The sequence below is a fragment of the Pseudophryne corroboree genome, chromosome 4 (assembly GCF_028390025.1).
Source record: "Pseudophryne corroboree isolate aPseCor3 chromosome 4, aPseCor3.hap2, whole genome shotgun sequence".
Classification (NCBI taxonomy): domain Eukaryota; kingdom Metazoa; phylum Chordata; class Amphibia; order Anura; family Myobatrachidae; genus Pseudophryne; species Pseudophryne corroboree.
Window position 1 is genome coordinate 883731711 of NC_086447.1, and position 21389 is coordinate 883753099.

Below are 21389 nucleotides of genomic sequence, written 5' to 3' on the forward strand. Positions count from 1 at the left end.
AGGAGTGGAAGGATGCCGTTTTACCACAGGTCCAGAGATGATCAGATGGAAAACTCCAACGGGAGTTCTGTGAACCCCTCACAGGCTCCCCAACAATAAATGTTCATGCTATGGGGAGTGCCCAGTGGTCTGATACTCTTCCTGACAGTCTCATGGGAAATGCACCGTTAGTGAAAGCACTAATAAATGGACAGGAGTGCATGGTGTTGATGGACAATGGATCACAGGTGTCCATCGTATTTGAAACATGGTACAGGGAAAATCTGTCTTCTGTTCCCATTCACGCTCTTAGCGGTCTTACAGTCTGGGGCCTCAGTGAACAGAAGTACCCGTATCTGGGATACATAGTTACACACCTGACTTTGGAACCTGGACTAATTACACCTAATGAGTCTATTCCCTTGGTTGCACTGATTTGCCCCGACTCCCCTGGGGATAATGGTCACTTGTCTGCTATAATAGGTACTAACACGAATATGTTCCGAAACTTAAAGCGATGGTGTGATAAACAAGACCGGGGAAATAACGAAGAGATGAGACCATTAGTATCCTAGAAAGTCATACTGACAGGCTGGTTACCACATCATCTACTGGGACTCCGTTCAATTGCAATCAATGGAACCTAAAAGAGTGTTTTCGTGGGAGTGATATTGATCCACCAAGAAAAGACAGGCTAATGGAACAGCTCATGCTCAGGGAAGATGTTTTTTCCAAAAGTGATTGGGACCTAGGGACTGCCACGGGTGTTGAGCATCATATCAAATTGACAAATAATACTCCATTCCGAGAGAGATCCAGGAGGTTGGCTCCGGCTGATTTCGAAGACGTCAGGAGTCACCTTAAGAACTTGTTGGAAAATAATGTCATCGCTGATTCCGAAAGTCAGTATGCTTCACCTATTGTGGTTGCTAGGAAAAAGACTGAAACAAATTCGGCTATGTATCGACTATCGTACTCTGAACAATAGAACAGTGCCTGATCAGTACACAGTCCCTAAGGTAGACGAGGCCTTGGATTGCCTTCAAGGGAGTAAATGGTTCTCCGTTCTTGATCTACGATGCGGGTACTATTAGATCCCTATGAGTAAGGAGGATAGGGCCAAAACCGCTTTCATCTGCCCTATTAGGTTCTATGAGTTCTTAAAGATGCCCCAAGGAATCAAGGGAGCACCGGCTACTTTCCAACGAACCATGGAACAAACTGTAGGTGACATGTGTTACCGGGAAGTATTAGTCTACCTAGACGATATCATCGTGTTTGGGAAAGATTTAGATGAACACAATGCCTGGTTACTGAAAGTATTAGATCGTCTACGAGCCCGGGGGTTAAAGCTGTCCGCGGAAAAATGTAAATTGTGCAGATCATCCGTGAAATATTTGGGACATGTGGTGAGTCGGCAAGGGATAGCTACGGACCCCGTCAAAGTAGCCACGGTGAAGCAATGGCCCCGACCCACCAACCTTAAAGAATTGAGGTCTTTTCTAGGTTTCTGCGGATATTACAGGAAATTCGTAGAGCAGTATTCCAAAATCGCTAAACCATTGACAGATTTAACAAGAGGATATCCGCCCGCAAATAAAGATCGAAGAAAAAAATCAGATGCCGACAGGTCTTACCATAAGCCCAGAGAATTGTTTGGAAACCGGTGGACTGAACAGTGTGAGGAAGCCTTTGTTACGCTGAAAGATCGCCTTACTAAATCTCCTGAGTTGGCATATGCTATACCTGATTTGCCTTACGAAGTACACATAGATGCCTCCTTAGACGGACTTGGAGGGGTGTTGTACCAAAAACAAGAGCACCTGTTGAGACCCATTGCCTATGTTAGCAGAGGAATTTCCAGTAGTGAAAGAAATTATCCGGTCCACAAGTTGGAATTTCTAGCATTAAAATGGGTGGTTAGCGAAAAATTGCACGACTATCTTTACGGAGCTCAATTCATTGTACAGACGGATAACAATCCACTTACTTATGTACAGACATCCGCTAAACTTGATGCCACTGGACACAGATGGCTTGCAGCCCTTACCAACTATGACTTCACTATCAAATATAGGCCAGGTATTAATAACCAGGATGCAGATGCTCTATCTAGAATGCCTAACCTGGAAGCTCCAGGAGATGACTCTGATTGGATTGAAGTACCCGCTGGGGTAGTGAAAGGACTGTGCCAACATATTAGTGTCACCAGAAATCAAGAAGTGGCCGCTGTATATGATATAGGGGCTTCTGACATAGCTATTCCTCTTTCCTATTGTAGGTTAGGAAGGGCTGAACTGCAGGGGTTAGGGTTAATAACATCAGATCAACTGGCGCAAGAACAACGAAATGACCATAATATTCTGCCTATTGTACGGATTCTCGAAGATCATACTTATCAGTTACATCGCTCTCAATTACCAAGGAAGGCACAAGTGTTGATGCGACAGTACAGGAAGTTAACTATTATGAATGGGGTATTATATCGGAAAGTAATTAAGAATGACGGAGGTACTAAAATGCAGATAGTATTACCAACAAAGTATAAACAGATGGTGCTAGAAGCATTGCATGATCAACATGGTCACCTTGGATATGAGAAAACCCAGGGGTTGGTGTCTGATCGTTTTTTCTGGGCTCATATGAATCAGGATATAGAACGATTCTGTAGAACATGCGGAAATTGTATTCTCCGAAAAACGTTACCTATATCTACCGTTCCATTAGTTAATATCACTAGCACGGGACCTATGGAGTTAGTATGCATCGATTTTCTCACCTTAGATGGCCCTGGAAGATCAGACTGTCATATTCTTGTAGTAACGGACCATTTCACGAGGTATGCCCAAGCCTATTTAACCGTGAACCAGACTGCGATAACTGTTGCAAGAACATTGTGGGAGAAATTCTTCGTACATTACGGATTGCCAGCAAGGATTCATTCCGATCAAGGTCGAGAATTTGAGAGTAAAGTAATTCGAGAACTGTGTCATTGCAGCGGTATAACTAAATCCCGCACTACCCCTTATCATCCCCAAGGAGACCCTCAGCCTGAGCGATTTAACAGAACTTTATTAAACATGTTGGGTACCTTAGACTCTAAAAGAAAATCCAACTGGCGGAAATATATTGCTCCTTTAGTTCATGCATATAATTGCACTCGGAACGACACTACAGGATACACCCCATATTACCTCATGTTCGGTCGGGAGGCCAGATTACCCATAGATATTTGTTTAAGAACTCACAATAATTCTGGTTCAAAGATATCTCACAGCCAATATGTTAGACAACTTCGTCAACAATTGCGAGAAGCCTATCAACTAGCTGCAAATGCTGCCCGGAAAATGTGTGACCGAAACAAAGAATATGTCGATAGGCACATTACGGAACACATCTTAGAGCCTGGAGATCGAGTGCTGATTAGAGCTCTGGGGTTACCTCGAAAGCAAAAGTTACAGTATAAATGGAAACCCACGCCTTATATAGTATTGAGACAGCTCCCTAACATTCCGGTATACCAACTCGCCCCGGCAAATGGACAGGGAAGTATGGTAACTTACCATAGAAAACATTTACTCCCTATTGCTCAGGACATTAGGTGGGAAAATACTGTATCGTGTCCTATGGAAGATACTGAAGTTAAAAGCATTGGTACACAGGAAATTAACCTTCGGAGTCAGAGAAAAGAAGCTGAGGAGATTGAGGATGACTCTAATGCAGGATATTACTATTGGGATAGTGAGCCGTGGGGATCAGGAACCCATGTATTGGATTCATATCCTGGGGGACAAGAAAAAATACCCTCTTCATATAATGGGGTAGAACAGGAGAGTATTGGAAGCAATGATGGTAATGGAAGGGAATCACGATGTGAAATAACAGAAGTTCCTGAACCAATTCATGTGGGTAATATGGGAGAAGGAGTTATTCCTGAACAACCACTTATGTCACCTAGGCCTCAAAGGGTTAAGAGGGCCCCTAGAATACTCACCTATGACCAGTTAGGAACCCCAACTGAAATTCCCTTGGTATTGCACCCTCATATGGTGATGTCATGGCCATATTTCGGATGGAGTGTACCCGGTAATACTTAGAAGGAACAATGGAACGTACATGTATGTGGTGAAATATAATTAACTTTAAAATAGTGTAAATGTACTCACCAGGGGGAGAGTGTAGCCCTTTAAAAATAAATAAATGTTCCCTTAGGATTACATTATATATATATATATATATATATATATATATATATACTAGTATCTAATTCCTGCGTAAATATATGAAATATGTATTATTTACTTAATGCCTTTGTAAATATATGAAATATATTCAAATTGGTTAATGTAAACCTTGTCATGTATATATATTGAAGGGTTGATGGTGGTGAACAGGGACAGTGAACTGTAATGCTGTTAATGGGTGATGTGGTACTGTGGCACGAGCAGGACTAAAGAGAATCTTCTAGGAGCTCTCGTGCTGATTATTAGGTGCCCGGATTGAGAGAGCCGTTGAGGGGAGCGCGAGGGGGAAGCGGGAAGGAGAGCCGCGAGGGAGTTGAGTGAAGAGGAGTCCCTGTGAGGGAGGGCAGCTGGAACCGAGTCGCGGTATCATCCTGCCACGGACACCTCCCGTACGTTACTCCCCGCAAATAGAGGGAAAGTGAAGTGACTCACCGGCTGTAATCGTCTAAGGGGAGCCGAGTGGAACGAGAGGATCACTGACAGCAGAGGATTCGGTAACGGAGGAGCGGCGGCATCCGTGACAGAGGTGCTGAGTAAGAACGGTGGATCAGAGAACTCTACCCCCAAACACACCCTTTAGGCCTGGCTAAACAGGGCTCCACCAACCCGATCATGGCAGCTATGACACCTACGCTTTGAGTGACAGTATAAGGGAGGGGAGGAGGAGGTGTCAGCCATTGCAGAGAAGGAGAGGGCTTGTCCTGCATAGACTACATCACAGAAAGGGCCCCCCTCTGAAGGGAATTTCACATAGTACAGAGCCTGGCAGTGAAGGGATGACTCACAAGTAAATTAGCACGTCTTATTGAAGGGATATATGCACCCTATTTATAAACGTGGATGTCAAGTAGGGAAATGAACAATAATCTTTAAGTTTAGAGAGTATGAAGTTGCCGCTATAAGAACGTAACTAACTTGTTTAATAACTTATAATTATAAGTAGTTGAATATAGCCTGCACCCCGTTCAACCCCTGGTTACCCCGTACGGCCATTATACCTATATGAAAATAGCAATTGAATAACATCCCTACCAAATGAAGAGGAATTGCAGAAGTAAAAGCCCCCTCCTAAGTGTAAACCTTTAGGAGTGACACCACCACTGGACATTGGTGTGGAGGTACGTGATAGGGGTGGACTCCCCGGATATATACCAAGTAATGGGAAACATCAGGGAAAATGAGCATAGACTTTGCCTCAGATAATATAACCCTGATTATATGAGTAACCGCGCATGTTAACAGGTGGCTATACCATACCTCTTGAATATAGGGGATGGTCCTTAAAGCCTAATAATTAACTATCTCTGGTTCGGATAAAGGATCGGATGAAAATAGAGGTGGGGTGATCCTCCTTGGACATCCCTGAAGTAAGAACTTGGGGGAGACGGATCCTAGATTTATCTTAAATAAATCCCTCTCGAAATAGATATCTACTGAGGACTTTCCATGCCTCCGAGGGGTGGATATGTGTTATATACCTTGAAGAGGATCGTCTAGTCTTATACACATATTATAACCGTGAGGGAGGAAAACTCAAAACCCACAGTGATAAAAAAAGATCACACTAGAGGAACACCGTTACATGTCTATGGGGAGGCCTGTAATTGTATTATAGTTCAGCAGAGATATGCTACTTTGGGCAAACAATCGTATCCCGATAGGCCACGATAAGTGAAATCTTTAGCAAACTACCAAAGTATACTAAAGAAAGGATATATCAGAGGGGGTACCTACATTTACCTCTACTAGGAAGGTACTATACTATAAAGGTATTCATTTTTTAGTAACAACTACGGCCAGATTATCTAAGGCAAATTGGGCCCCAACAGTGCACCAACGATAATCAACGGGTATACCCAACACATACAACTGAGACTGCAGTGTGACTTATAAGGTTATAGTAACCGTATTGATAATCTATCTGATAAACCTAGTTGAAATAAGTGGTTGTATGGTATAACAGATAACAATTTATGTATAGACATATATGTTGGTAAATTATATCCTTATTCTGCGGGTAATGATTTCAAATGCTTATAAGAATTGGTAATGTACTGTGAACCTAAAGTTAATAAGTGTTTATTCTGTGAACCAAAGAACATGAGAAGGTATTAACGTCCTATTAATAAATACTTACCGTTGAAGGGGACCCGTTGTTTCAGTCATCTGAATATCCGAATCTGAAAAACAAACAAAGACATAAAAGGTAAATTAAACATCTTACCCAACCCACACAAGATAGAAGTAGAAAGAAAAGAAGACTCTATTTTGGGGGCACTCTTAGAAATACAGGGCAGGGCTATTGTTATCCTAGTTGTCATAAAATATAACCTTTATTTATCCATTAAAATGTGACAGTGTAACAAACATAACATAAAGAACTACACATTGATCTATATATTAGTACTACAACACAACTATTCATATGTGTTGATTAAACAAACAATATTGTTTCTTTTTCTTGTTGCGCATCTTCTCAACTGTCTTTTTCTTCCAACCCACACAAGACAAAGTAAATATAACATTACTTACAATAGCTTTCCCAAGCAAGCCTGGGTTGGAACAAACACTGCTTGGGTGGAGGCACTTTGTCCTATGTAGTAAGTAACCCCGTGAGGTGAAGTAAGGGTTACATGTGTAATGTATGTACAGTATGTATGTGTGTTTGTTTGTATATATATGTGTCTGGTGTGTGTGTGTGTGTGTGTGTGTGTGTGTGTGTGTGTGTATGTGTGACTGCTGTATAATGTGTGTAAGCGTCACTGGTACAGGGGGCGTTACGTGTGTAAGCGTCACTGGTACAGGGGGCGTTATGTGTTTAAGTGGCACTGGTACAGGGGGCGTTACATGTCTTTGCGGCACTGGTACAGAGGGCGTTACGTGTGTAAGCATCACTGCTACAGGGGGCATTACGTGTGTAAGCGTCACTGCTACAGGGGGGGCGTGACATGTGTAAGCATCACTGCTACAGGGGGTGTTACTTGTGTAAGCGTCACTGCTACAGGGGGGCGTGACATGTGTAAGCGTCACTGGTTCAGGGGCATTACATGTGTAAGCGTCTCTGGTACAGGGGGCATTACATGTGTAAGTGTCTCTACTACAGGGGTCATTATATGCGCTGTGCGTTTGTAAAGTATGCGAGGGTGCAAATTTATAGTTTGCAGGGGGGCGCCAAACACTCTAGCAATGGCCCTGACTGCACACCCATTGCACTGCACAGCACTGTCACCTTTTACATTGATTCAGCGTCCATACATTACCCTCCGCGATATCACCCTCTCTATCCGCTACATTAACCATCTTGGGGCATCCAGGCCGGCAGGCCAGGTGCTGTGTTGCGGAGTCAGGGCCTCTGATGATCTGGGCGTGGCTGTGGCTGGGAGGCACTTCTGTGACATCACACGCAGAGGAGGCTCCGGGGCTCAGAGAGTATGTGGCACAGGGAGGCCTATGAAAGCCTTCCGCTGCACCGCTTTCATACACACCTATGCCGGTGGCCACAGCAGCTTTTGTTTCACCTGCGGCGCGGCTTGGGAGTGGGGATTGTTGATACCGAAGGGGGCAGGTGGACTGGCAGCAAGACATTGGTGGTCATTCCGAGTTGATCGCTCGCTAGCAGTTTTTAGCAGCCGTGCAAACGCTATGCCGCCGCCCACTGGGAGTGTATTTTAGCTTAGCAGAAGTGCGAACGAAAGGATCGGAGAGCGGCTACAAAAATATTTTGTGCAGTTTCAGAGTAGCTCCAGACCTACTCGGCGCTTGTGATCACTTCAGACCATTCAGTTCCTGATTTGACGTCATGAACACGCCCTGCGTTCGGGCAGCCACACCTGCGTTTTTTCGAACACTCCCTGAAAATGGGCAGTTGACACCCAGAAACGCCCTCTTCCTGTCAATCACTCTGCGGCTGCCTGTGCGACTGAAAAGTATCGCTAGACCCTGTGTAAAATGACATCGTTCGTTGTAATAGTACGCCGCACGTGCGCATTGCACTGCATACGCAGAAGTGCAGAGTTTTTGCCTGATCGCTGCAGAGCGAACGAATGCAGCTAGCGATCAACTTGGAATGACCCCCATAGGACGCTGCAGTAAAAGGATTGTTTTTTCCCCTATCTACAGCACAGAGACTTGCTGCAGATGCAGTGGCATACCCTCCAACTGCACCTTTTTGGCAGATACAGTCCCTTTTTTTATGGTCTGTCCCGTTTTTTGACTCTCCAAGCTTCCATTGAAAGTATAGGAAAAGGGGCGTGGCCATGTCGTTGTACCCGTGGCCACGCCCCCTTTTCGAATGTGTATCAATGTTTATGTGTAAATTGTTGGAGGGTATGATGCTGCAGATGCAGTGGGGCTATTTTGGGGTGTGGGTCTGGAGCTGCAGCTCCATCAGTCCCATTGCTAATCCTGCTCTGTGAAAACACAGCAGGCAAAGGGCAGAGCCTCCCATTGGATGTAACCTGTGTGGGAGGGCGTTTCTCGCCCAAGCAGCTGTGGACTGGGTGTGATAGACCTGTCACTAACCCAATGAGAGCTCCTAGCCACGCCCAGCGTTAGAGACCCAGGCACAGAATCACAGGGCTATTATATAGGAGATATAAATATATATATATATATATATATATATATATATACACACACCCCTGTCATTTTAGCACAGTAACTGATTTTTTTTTTATTACAAATGTCAGCTACAAATTGTTGATGTTTTAAAATTAACTTAATCTAAAAAAAAGTTAACATATATTTTGTGAAAAAGCATATGCCTAGATGCATCTAACTCCCTCCTCCCCCCACATTAATGAGATACCTTGCCCTGTCATTAACCCCTCCACTCCCAAATGCAGGGCACAGAGAAGCAATTCACTGGGAGATCAGCAACAATGCTCAGAGGGGATCTTCCAGGGAGCAGACGCAGACAGACTAACCAAACAGAGCACCTGGGAGGATCATTGAACTCTTTGCCTAAAGAAAAAGGTTTAGTGCCAGCCAATTAGGATAGAGCTTGGGTGGGGCTTTGCCTGCAAAAGGTGTGGGACCAGCTGGTGGATCTGATAGCCAGGTGCAGGGTTGGACTGGCCCACAGGGGTACAGGGGTACAGGGGAAACCACCGGTGGGCCCTACTGCCTGGGGGCCCACCCCCTCCTCTAGGGATCAGGTTCCTGACTGTGCTGTTGCTAATGTATAGAGATGTGCACCGGAAATTTTTCGGGTTTTGTGTTTTGGTTTTGGATTCGGTTCCGCGGCCGTGTTTTGGATTCAGACGCGTTTTGTCAAAACCTCCCTGAAAATGTTTTGTCGGATTCGGGTGTGTTTTGGATTCGGGTGCTTTTTCAAAAACCCCTCAAAAAGATTTTAAATCATAGAATTTGGGGGTAATTTTGATCCTATAGTATTATTAACCTCAATAACCACAATTTCCACTCATTTCCAGTCTATTCTGAACACCTCACACCTCACAATACTATTTTTAGTCCTAAAATTTGCACCGAGGTCGCTGGATGACTAAGCTAAGCGACACAAGAGGGCGGAACAAACACCTGGCCCATCTAGGAGTGGCACTGCAGTGTCAGACAGGATGGCACTTAAAAAAATTGGCCCCAAACAGCACATGATGCAAAGAAAAGAGAAAAAGAATGTGCACTGTGTTCGCTGGACGGCTAAGCTAAGCGACACAAACACCTTAATTATTCGTTCTAATTAATGGTATTATTGGTCCAAATCACTGGAAGAAAATGACAAAATCACTGGAATTATTCGTTCTAATCAATGGTATTATTGGTCCAAATCACTGGAAGAAAATGACAAAATCACTGGAATTATTCGTAAACATTTGTAGAAAGTCGCTGCTTTCTGATTACAGAAATGCTCAGATATTCCTGCGAATCCACAATCCCTTCCCAGAGGAAAAAGAAATGGAGAAACCGTTGTTTGAGAACGTTTGTTCTCTTTCCCTTACAAAGGAACAAACCACTTTCCAAGAAGACTGACGTTTTTGGGATGATGGAGACATAATGTTTTTGAATATAAATCCTAAAGCAGGTGGTGTATTAGAGTAAAAGAGTGCAAGAGACCAGAAATGCAGTTTCTGAAATATTATGAAAAAAATGTTACTGTATACTGTATCTGGCTTCCATGAGGTAGTTGTCTATTATTTCAGCTTCCATTGACCTTTTTGAAAGCGGTAGAAGTTATCGATTCTTTTTTTTAATTTTTATTTTCCCCTATTTTTAATTTTCTCCTGCATAGCCCAGTAAAATGTTGCAATGTTACGCATTGACTTGTGCCTTCTGGGGGTCCACTTCTTCACCAAACCCAGCCAAATCTCATCCTAAAACTCTGTTCCATGTTCTCTATGTACCCCATCTGTGTCACCCATGTCTGTCTACCCCTCCCCTTTAGATTGTAAGCTCTCACGAGCAGGGCCCTCTTCCCTCATGTGCTTATCCTTTGTCTTACTTTAATAATCTTCAACTGTACCACATCCAGCAGTCTTCTGCCACCTGATACTTATTCCAGTGTCATCTGCTGATGTAGCTATGTTTATTTACCATGTACTTGTCCTATACTGTCATCAACTGTAAGTTGCTGTTTTCCTGTTTGATTATTTATGTACTCTGTAATTGGGCACTGCGGAACCCTTGTGGCACCATATAAATAAAGGATAATAATAATAATAATAATAATATAGGGTGTATAATCCATAGGTGTATCTCACACATCACAGTATATAGGGTGTACAATCCCCAGGTGTATCTCACACATCGCTCAGTACAGATTACAGGATGTATAAAATCACCAGGTATATAACACACGTCGCACAGTACAGTATACATAGTGGTCACAACAATGCAGCCGATATTGAGCACTGATCAGGATACTAGAAGTGACACAGAGCTGCAAGATACAGCAATGGCCTACTGTACTGTACTATATGTATACTGCTGGTCACCAAAATGCTCCTCTGTCCTACTATATACTGCTCACAATAATGCAGCACAGAGATAGTATACTTGATACAGACCTGCAAGACACAGCAATGGCCTACTGTACTGTACTATATGTATACTGCTGGTCACCAAAATGCTGCACTGTCCTACTATATACTGCTCACAATAATGCAGCACAGAGATAGTATACTTGACACAGAGCTGCAAGATACAGCAATGGCCTACTGCACTGTACTATATGTATACTGCTGGTCACCAAAATGCTGCACTGTCCTACTATATACTGCTCACAATAATGCAGCACAGAGATAGTATACTTGACACAGACCTGCAAGATACAGCAATGGCCTACTGTACTGTACTATATGTATACTGCTGGTCACCAAAATGCTGCACTGTCCTACTATATACTGCTCACAATAATGCAGCACAGAGATAGTACACTTGACACAGAGCTGCAAGATACAGCAATGGTCTACTGTACTGTACTATATGTATACTGCTGGTCACCAAAATGCTGCACTATCCTACTATATACTGCTCACAATAATGCAGCACAGAGATAGTATACTTGACACAGAGCTGCAAGATACAGCAATGGCCTACTGTACTGTACTGTACTATATGTATATACTGCTGCTCACCAAAATGCTGCACTGTCCTACTATATACTGCTCACAATAATGCAGCACAGAGATAGTATACTTGACACAGAGCTGCAAGATACAGCAATGGCCTACTGCACTGTACTATATGTATACTGCTGGTCACCAAAATGCTGCACTGTCCTACTATATACTGCTCACAATAATGCAGCACAGAGATAGTATACTTGACACAGACCTGCAAGATACAGCAATGGCCTACTGAACTGTACTATATGTATACTGCTGGTCACCAAAATGCTGCACTGTCCTACTATATACTGCTCACAATAATGCAGCACAGAGATAGTATACTTGACACAGAGCTGCAAGATACAGCAATGGCCTACTGCACTGTACTATATGTATACTGCTGGTCACCTAAATGCTGCACTGTCCTACTATATACTGCTCACAATAATGCAGCACAGAGATAGTATACTTGACACAGACCTGCAAGATACAGCAATGGCCTACTGCACTGTACTATATGTATACTGCTGGTCACCAAAATGCTGCACTGTCCTACTATATACTGCTCACAATAATGCAGCACAGAGATAGTATACTTGACACAGAGCTGCAAGATACAGCAATGGCCTACTGTACTGTACTACTATAATTATATACTGGTGGTCCCTAGTCCCCACAATAAAGCACACTGAGCACAGATATTTGCAGCACACTGAGCACAGATATGGAGCGTTTTCAGGCAGAGAACGTAGATATTTTCAGCACACTGAGCACAGATATTTGCAGCATACTGAGCACAGATTACGGAGCTTTTCAGGGAGAGAACGCAGCCACGTCCTCTCCGTTCAATCTCCAATGCACGAGTGAAAATGCCAGCGATGCGCGGCTCTTTATATAGAATACGAATCTCGCGAGAATCCGACAGCGGGATGATGACGTTCGGGCGCGTTCGGGTTAACCGAGCAAGGCGGGAAGATCCGAGGCTGCCTCGGAACAGTGTAAAATAGGTGAAGTTCGGGGGGGTTCGGATCTCAGAGAACCGAACCCGCTCATCTCTACTAATCTAGTACATTATCTTGCATGCACTACAGTGTTTACTGTATATATTTATCTAGGGGACCAACACAACCAAAATGGTTAGGCAAACCAATGTGGTGGCTGGGCACACCCTCTCTAGAGACTGGCCACACCCCTAAACATGGGCCCCTACCACTGCATTCCCCCGGTGGGCCCTACATGCCCCAGTCTGACACTGGCCAGGTGATCTTTTGCAGGGCTATCGGCACACAGATGACTGGAATGTACAGATGGTATTCAGTCATTCACAATGTCGACATTCATGTCAACAGTTTGACATAGTTGAAATTGCCACATCACAAATGTTGACACCTAACGACTTTTACTATCATGCTTTGCTTTGTTTGCTGTGTTTGTGAATCCAGAGTCGAGTCTCTTGCAGAGGTGAGGGTAGAGGGGTTAGAGCTGGAAGGCCTTATATAACTCCCGCTCATGGATAATGACAAGGATACTAGAATCTCATTGTGTGTAATACTCGCAGAGGATTGGCTGCTGTCACATAACAGCACTAGTACGACAGATAGAATCTGACGATAATTCTGGAGCACTCAGGGAGTCACATTAGAAGTGCTTAAATAGATGGCAACTGGGCTTCAACCAGATTAATAATCGACTGGAACCAAGGAAGCTCACAGACCGAACTGGTACCGATAGGACACAGTAGACTGGTCTGGGACAGGTAGAATGCACTGACGCTGGACTGGACCGTAGAAATACACTGGAGCCAGACTGGAACCAGCGGAATACACTGGACTGGGACCAGTGTATTGCACTGACGACAGACTGGATCATAGGAATACACTGGAGCCAGACTGGAACCAGCGGAATAAACTGGACTGGACTGGGCCGGTGGAATACACTAAAGCCAGACTGGAACAGAGGGAATATACTGGAGACGGACTAGAACTGGTGGAATGTACTGGAGCCAGACTGAACCAGGAGGAATGCACTAGAGCTGGACTGGAATCAGAGGAATACACTGAAGCTGGACTAGAACCGGCAGTACAGTTCAGCGGTTACTGCACTAGTATCACAGCACCCAGGATCGGAGAGAACTCTCAGTAGCGCAGTATGCAGGACACAGCTAAGACTGTGCTGACATTGTAATGGCACAGGCTGGCAGGAAGGAAGTCTCCTATATACCCCTGGCTCACAGAGGATTGGTTATGGACATCATGTGATTGGATACTGGTCTCCCATTGGTGGTGCAGCAGTCAGCTGATGTAGACTGTCATGGCAGTGCCCATCGCCCAAACGACGGGAAGAAGGACCGCAAGTGAATGCCGGAGCCAAGTGGAATGCCGTGGAGAGTGGGTGCAGAAACTGCAGCCATGATTGAGCTGCAGATCCCAAGGCACATTGACAGAATCTGTAATACTATATCCTGGTAGAGCCAATACAACCATTCCCTGACCCTGGCATCCAATGCCTGGGTGTACAAATCTATGCTATATGTGCAGCCTTAGAGTGTCAGAGACCTTGGGGCTAATTCTATATGAAGAATAACTTATAACATTCAAACAATTATTAATATATCAATTGAAAGCAGTTCTTCAATTCTAAAAATATTTTAGGATTAATAGGTCTCGCTCTTGGTCAATACAATAATTTGGTATCTATGCTGTAACACTGTAAGTAGTGTAATGTCAGGCATACATTATCCAATTATCGTCCTGATCCTCTGATTATTGGATAATTGGGCCGCACCAATCAGCGATGATCCGACGTGCTGAAATCGTCAAGCATGTCCGTTAGATCTGATCATTGGTCAACCTCATTGGGCAGTGTATGTGCTACCCCAGGCCGAGCAACTGCCATTTACCCTGTTCCATGGGTAAAAAATGGGGAAATGTGTCTTACCCAGGAGAGGAATGCAGATATTGTGTGGTCGTCATTGTGTAATATCTCACAGTGTATGGCCACGATATACAGTATGCAGGGTTTTAGGTTATCAGATAAAATATCCATCGGTGTGACAAACATTTTATCTGACAGTGTATGCCCAGCATAAGTTACCGCCGCCCATTTTCCTATGTTGCATATGGAGTTACCCAAATACATCATTATGTCCCAGGCATACAACCTGTCAGATTTGCCCAGGACAATACTGTATTAGCCAGGCCAAGGGCAGATAACTACATCTGAATTTTTGTTACTCAGAACTGTCTCTATGGTTCCCATGAGGGCTGCACATTGGGAATGTATTCTCTTTCTCGTTCATAGAAAAAAGAGAAAATGCAAGTGCACACTGTAAACACTAAGAACACTGGTAATCAGAACAATTATAATAAACTCTGCAATTTAACGTAAAATTGAGGTTCTTGCATAATTTGTGGTCCAAAAAATATGGGCCCACCTATCACAGCCAGGTGACCTCATCAGGTGGGTCTCTAACATTCCTAAGGTTCAAGTCCAGTGCATATGACTCCCCGGGTCAGTACAAACCAATCACCCCAAGGCATCACACAAGTGAGACGTAGCAGTTTAAATGTTAAAAGGTGTTACATTAATAAGAAGTAGCAGCTCAGTGCTGTAAGTGTTACATTGGTGAGAAATAGTAATTAGGGTGTTAAAAAGCGTTACATTAGTAAGTAATTTAGGTACAAAAAAGTGTTAGCTTAAGTGTTACAATTATGATCCACTGAAGCCACACCATCCCAGGGAGCCCCACGCCCCGAACCCTTTCTAATACAGACATATTATATACATTTATCAAGTACTTACCATTCATAGTGCCTATTTCATGTAGTCTGCAAATGCAAGGACCCTGTACTAATTAAAAACACCCAAGGGCAGCTGGAAGGGGTGCTAGTACAAGCTGCAGGAGTCTCTGCCTTTAAGTGTACACACATGTACACAATATATAATATGTGTGTGGGGGGGGGGGGGGGCGGGGGGAGCGTGCTTAAACATAAGAGGTACTACCATGCTGAGACTTGTAGTGCCACACAGAAAAAAAAGAGAAAATGCAGGTGCTCGCTCGAAACACCTGATTTAGGTTGGATTGCAAATTCTGCTAAGTGTCAGAATTTGCAATCCTTGTGATCACATGCTGGGGACTGCCCATCGTAGGGCAAGGCTGTCCGCCGCCCCCCTTGATAAAGCAGAAATTGCGATCGCAGCGCAATTTCTGCTTGATTGCTAAAATTAAGGAAGCCTCCTGCCGCCATCTTTTTGACGTCACGCAGCCGCCCCAATCACGCCCCGTCATGCCCTCCGTTTGCGCCGGCACGCCCCTATTTCTTAGCCACACACCCCCAATGCTCCGTCTCTGCCTTGGAAACGAAGCGTTGCCATTCCCCCACCCCGCAAACGCCTCTGCCTGATTGACAGGTAGAGGCATTTTCGCATTTTCTGCGGGCGCGTGCCCAGGACGGGCCCCGCACATGCGCCCGTATCCTTTTAGCAATTTTTGTGTTTGTATCGTGTATTGTGTTGAATCGGACCCTAAAAACGCTGGTAAACAGAACAATTATAATAAACTCTGCAATTTAACATGGAGTAAAATTGAGGTTCTTAGCATAATTTTTGGTCACATACAGAGTTACAACAAATGCATCGCTGCGTCCCAGGCATAGAACCTGACAGCATTGTCTAGGGCATTATCAGCCAGGCCAAGGGCAGATAACTGTATCTGATCTCTTTGTTACTCAGAACTTTCATTATGGTTCCCATGAGGGCTGCACATTGGGAACGTATTCTCTTTCTTTTACATGACTGCAGTCTTAATGACCTCTCGGCTCAGAAGGTCCCAGCACAGCACGCGGATATCTCCTTTCAGCCCACACCTTTGCTTTGTCCTTCCCAGAAGATCTTTCTCTTGTTGCTCATTGCAGACATAAGTGTATCTGGTAAAACAATATTTATTTGGGGCCAATGGGAGTATTGTGTTCTTGGAGAGCAAGGACTTTGAGATCAAGTCAGGGCTTGAGTGTACTCTGGATTGATTATCAGTACATTTTGTGGTCACGTTATTCTCTACAAGCAGAAACTAGATCCCTCCTGAGCTATCCCTTCCAAGAGCAGGACACCCGATACGCTGAATTTGCTGCACTTGGCGGAAACTATTTGCCAGGCCTAGTTAGGAGAACTTATACAGGAGGGATAAATAAAAGGTCCAAATCACTGTGGTCCACTGGTCTTGTTCCTTCAACTATAATGAGATAATCTTCTCTAACAATAAGCAATCAGATGGAAACGGCCACGTGCTAAAAATTGTGTTATTTACTTTTTTTTTTCTTCTCTTTCTGAAAGTTGATCTAGAAATGCAGCCGCTCAGAAGTGTTTTTAAGACATATGCCGGGAAGTTGAGATTTAATCACGGAGTGGATGTTGACATTTGTGAGTGTGACTCAGAGAAAGTAGTAATTAACACGCAGGAGAGGCGCCGGATAAACAATCCGCTGATTGCTTGAAGCATAGGTCAAATTCAATGATGTGACTGAGTGATTGGGAGATTTGTGCCATCATCAGGGTGTTGTTTGCGATCAAGGCAAGTCTACAGTACATTGGAGACTGACAACGCAGCATTTCTGACTAGTGGCAGATTTGGGAGATCAGAGAAGGCTTTGGTACAGTTATTTTTATTTCTAAGTCACTGGGGCTTATTTGCTAATAAACAGTCACTCTCAGAGCCGGATTAACAATGGGGCGGATGGAGCTGCAGCTCCAGGCCACCCCATCAAAATAGGCCCACAGCATCCCCTGCTGCTGGAAACAGGAAAAAATGTTTTTCCTGTTCCAGCATGTCAGTAGCACCAGAATGCCTCCCTGCGCTGAAACATTCCTCTTCTCCTCCCCTTGCTCAGAGCCGGCCTTAGCTATAGGCAGGCTAGGCATTTGCCTAGGGCATTCAAGCATGTCTAGGGGCATCCAAGCATGTCCCTGCAGCATCATGCTGAGAGGGACAGTCCGCAAACTAACTGTTACTTTCCAAATGTATTCAATCAGTACTTGTATACACTAGAGATGAGCGGGTTCGGTTTCTCTGAAACCGAACCCGCACGAACTTCATGGTTTTTTTACGGGTCCGAGCAGACTCGGATCCTCCCGCCTTGCTCGGTTAACCCGAGCGCGCCCGAACGTCATCATGACGCTGTCGGATTCTCGCGAGACTCGGATTCTATATAAGGAGCCGCGCGTCGCCGCCATTTTCACACGTGCATTGAGATTGATAGGGAGAGGACGTGGCTGGCGTCCTCTCCATTAGAAATTAGATTAGAAGAGAGAGAGAGATTGTGCAGAGTCAGACAGAGTTTACCACAGTGACCAGTGCAGTTGTTGTTAGTTAACTTTTATTTATTTTAATATAATATATCCGTTCTCTGCTATATCCGTTCTCTGCCTGAAAAAAAACGATACACAGCAGCAGCCAGTCACACAGTGTGACTCAGTCTGTGTGCACTCAGCTCAGCCCAGTGTGCTGCACATCAATGTATAAAAGGCAAAGCTTATAATAATTGTGGGGGAGACTGGGGAGCACTGCAGGTTGTTATAGCAGGAGCCCCCAGGAGTACATAATATTATATTAATTTAAAATTAAACAGTGCACACTTTTGCTGCAGGAGTGCCACTGCCAGTGTGACTAGTGGTGACCAGTGCCTGACCACCAGTATAGTAGTATATTGTTGTATGTATTGTATACTATCTCTTTATCAACCAGTCTATATTAGCAGCAGACACAGTACAGTGCGGTAGTTCACGGCTGTGGCTACCTCTGTGTCGGCAGTCGGAACTCGGCAGGCAGTCCGTCCATCCATAATTGTATTACAATATATACCACCTAACCGTGGTATTTTTTTTTCTTTCTTTATACCGTCGTCATAGTGTCATACTAGTTGTTACGAGTATACTACTATCTCTTTATCAACCAGTGTACAGTGCGGTAGTTCACGGCTGTGGCTACCTCTGTGTCGGCAGTCGGCAGGCAGTCCGTCCATCCATAATTGTATTATTATTATAATATATACCACCTAACCGTGGTTTTTTTTTCATTCTTTATACCGTCATAGTGTCATACTAGTTGTTACGAGTATACTACTATCTCTTTATCAACCAGTGTACAGTGCGGTAGTTCACGGCTGTGGCTACCTCTGTGTCGGCAGTCGGCAGGCAGTCCGTCCATCCATAATTGTATTATTATTATAATATATACCACCTAACCGTGGTTTTTTTTTCATTCTTTATACCGTCGTCATAGTGTCATACTAGTTGTTACGAGTATACTACTATCTCTTTATCAACCAGTGTACAGTGCGGTAGTTCACGGCTGTGGCTACCTCTGTGTCGGCAGTCGGCAGGCAGTCCGTCCATCCATAATTGTATTATTATTATAATATATACCACCTAACCGTGGTTTTTTTTTCATTCTTTATACCGTCGTCATAGTGTCATACTAGTTGTTACGAGTATACTACTATCTCTTTATCAACCAGTGTACAGTGCGGTAGTTCACGGCTGTGGCTACCTCTGTGTCGGCAGTCGGCAGGCAGTCCGTCCATCCATAATTGTATTATTATTATAATATATACCACCTAACTGTGGTATTTTTTTTTCTTTCTTTATACCGTCGTCATAGTGTCATACTAGTTGTTACGAGTATACTACTATCTCTTTATCAACCAGTGTACAGTGCGGTAGTTCACGGCTGTGGCTACCTCTGTGTCGGCAGTCGGCAGGCAGTCCGTCCATCCATAATTGTATTATTATTATAATATATACCACCTAACTGTGGTATTTTTTTTTCTTTCTTTATACCGTCGTCATAGTGTCATACTAGTTGTTACGAGTATACTACTATCTCTTTATCAACCAGTGTACAGTGCGGTAGTTCACGGCTGTGGCTACCTCTGTGTCGGCAGTCGGCAGGCAGTCCGTCCATCCATAATTGTATTATTATTATAATATATACCACCTAACCGTGGTATTTTTTTTTCTTTCTTTATACCGTCGTCATAGTGTCATACTAGTTGTTACGAGTATACTACTATCTCTTTATCAACCAGTGTACAGTGCGGTAGTTCACGGCTGTGGCTACCTCTGTGTCGGCAGTCGGCAGGCAGTCCGTCCATCCATAATTGTATTATTATTATAATATATACCACCTAACTGTGGTATTTTTTTTTCTTTCTTTATACCGTCGTCATAGTGTCATACTAGTTGTTACGAGTATACTACTATCTCTTTATCAACCAGTGTACAGTGCGGTAGTTCACGGCTGTGGCTACCTCTGTGTCGGCAGTCGGCAGGCAGTCCGTCCATCCATAATTGTATTATTATTATAATATATACCACCTAACCGTGGTATTTTTTTTTCTTTCTTTATACCGTCGTCATAGTGTCATACTAGTTGTTACGAGTATACTACTATCTCTTTATCAACCAGTGTACAGTGCGGTAGTTCACGGCTGTGGCTACCTCTGTGTCGGCAGTCGGCAGGCAGTCCGTCCATCCATAATTGTATTATTATTATAATATATACCACCTAACTGTGGTATTTTTTTTTCTTTCTTTATACCGTCGTCATAGTGTCATACTAGTTGTTACGAGTATACTACTATCTCTTTATCAACCAGTGTACAGTGCGGTAGTTCACGGCTGTGGCTACCTCTGTGTCGGCAGTCGGCAGGCAGTCCGTCCATCCATAATTGTATTATTATTATAATATATACCACCTAACCGTGGTTTTTTTTTCATTCTTTATACCGTCATAGTGTCATACTAGTTGTTACGAGTATACTACTATCTCTTTATCAACCAGTGTACAGTGCGGTAGTTCACGGCTGTGGCTACCTCTGTGTCGGCACTCGGCAGGCAGTCCGTCCATCCATAATTGTATTATTATTATAATATATACCACCTAACCGTGGTTTTTTTTTCATTCTTTATACCGTCGTCATAGTGTCATACTAGTTGTTACGAGTATACTACTATCTCTTTATCAACCAGTGTACAGTGCGGTAGTTCACGGCTGTGGCTACCTCTGTGTCGGCAGTCGGCAGGCAGTCCGTCCATCCATAATTGTATTATTATTATAATATATACCACCTAACCGTGGTTTTTTTATACCACCTAACCGTGGCAGTCCGTCCATAATTGTATACTAGTATCCAATCCATCCATCTCCATTGTTTACCTGAGGTGCCTTTTAGTTCTGCCTATAAAATATGGAGAACAAAAAAGTTGAGGTTCCAAAATTAGGGAAAGATCAAGATCCACTTCCACCTCGTGCTGAAGCTGCTGCCACTAGTCATGGCCGAGACGATGAAATGCCAGCAACGTCGTCTGCCAAGGCCGATGCCCAATGTCATAGTACAGAGCATGTCAAATCCAAAACACCAAATATCAGAAAAAAAAGGACTCCAAAACCTAAAATAAAATTGTCGGAGGAGAAGCGTAAACTTGCCAATATGCCATTTACCACACGGAGTGGCAAGGAACGGCTGAGGCCCTGGCCTATGTTCATGGCTAGTGGTTCAGCTTCACATGAGGATGGAAGCACTCAGCCTCTCGCTAGAAAACTGAA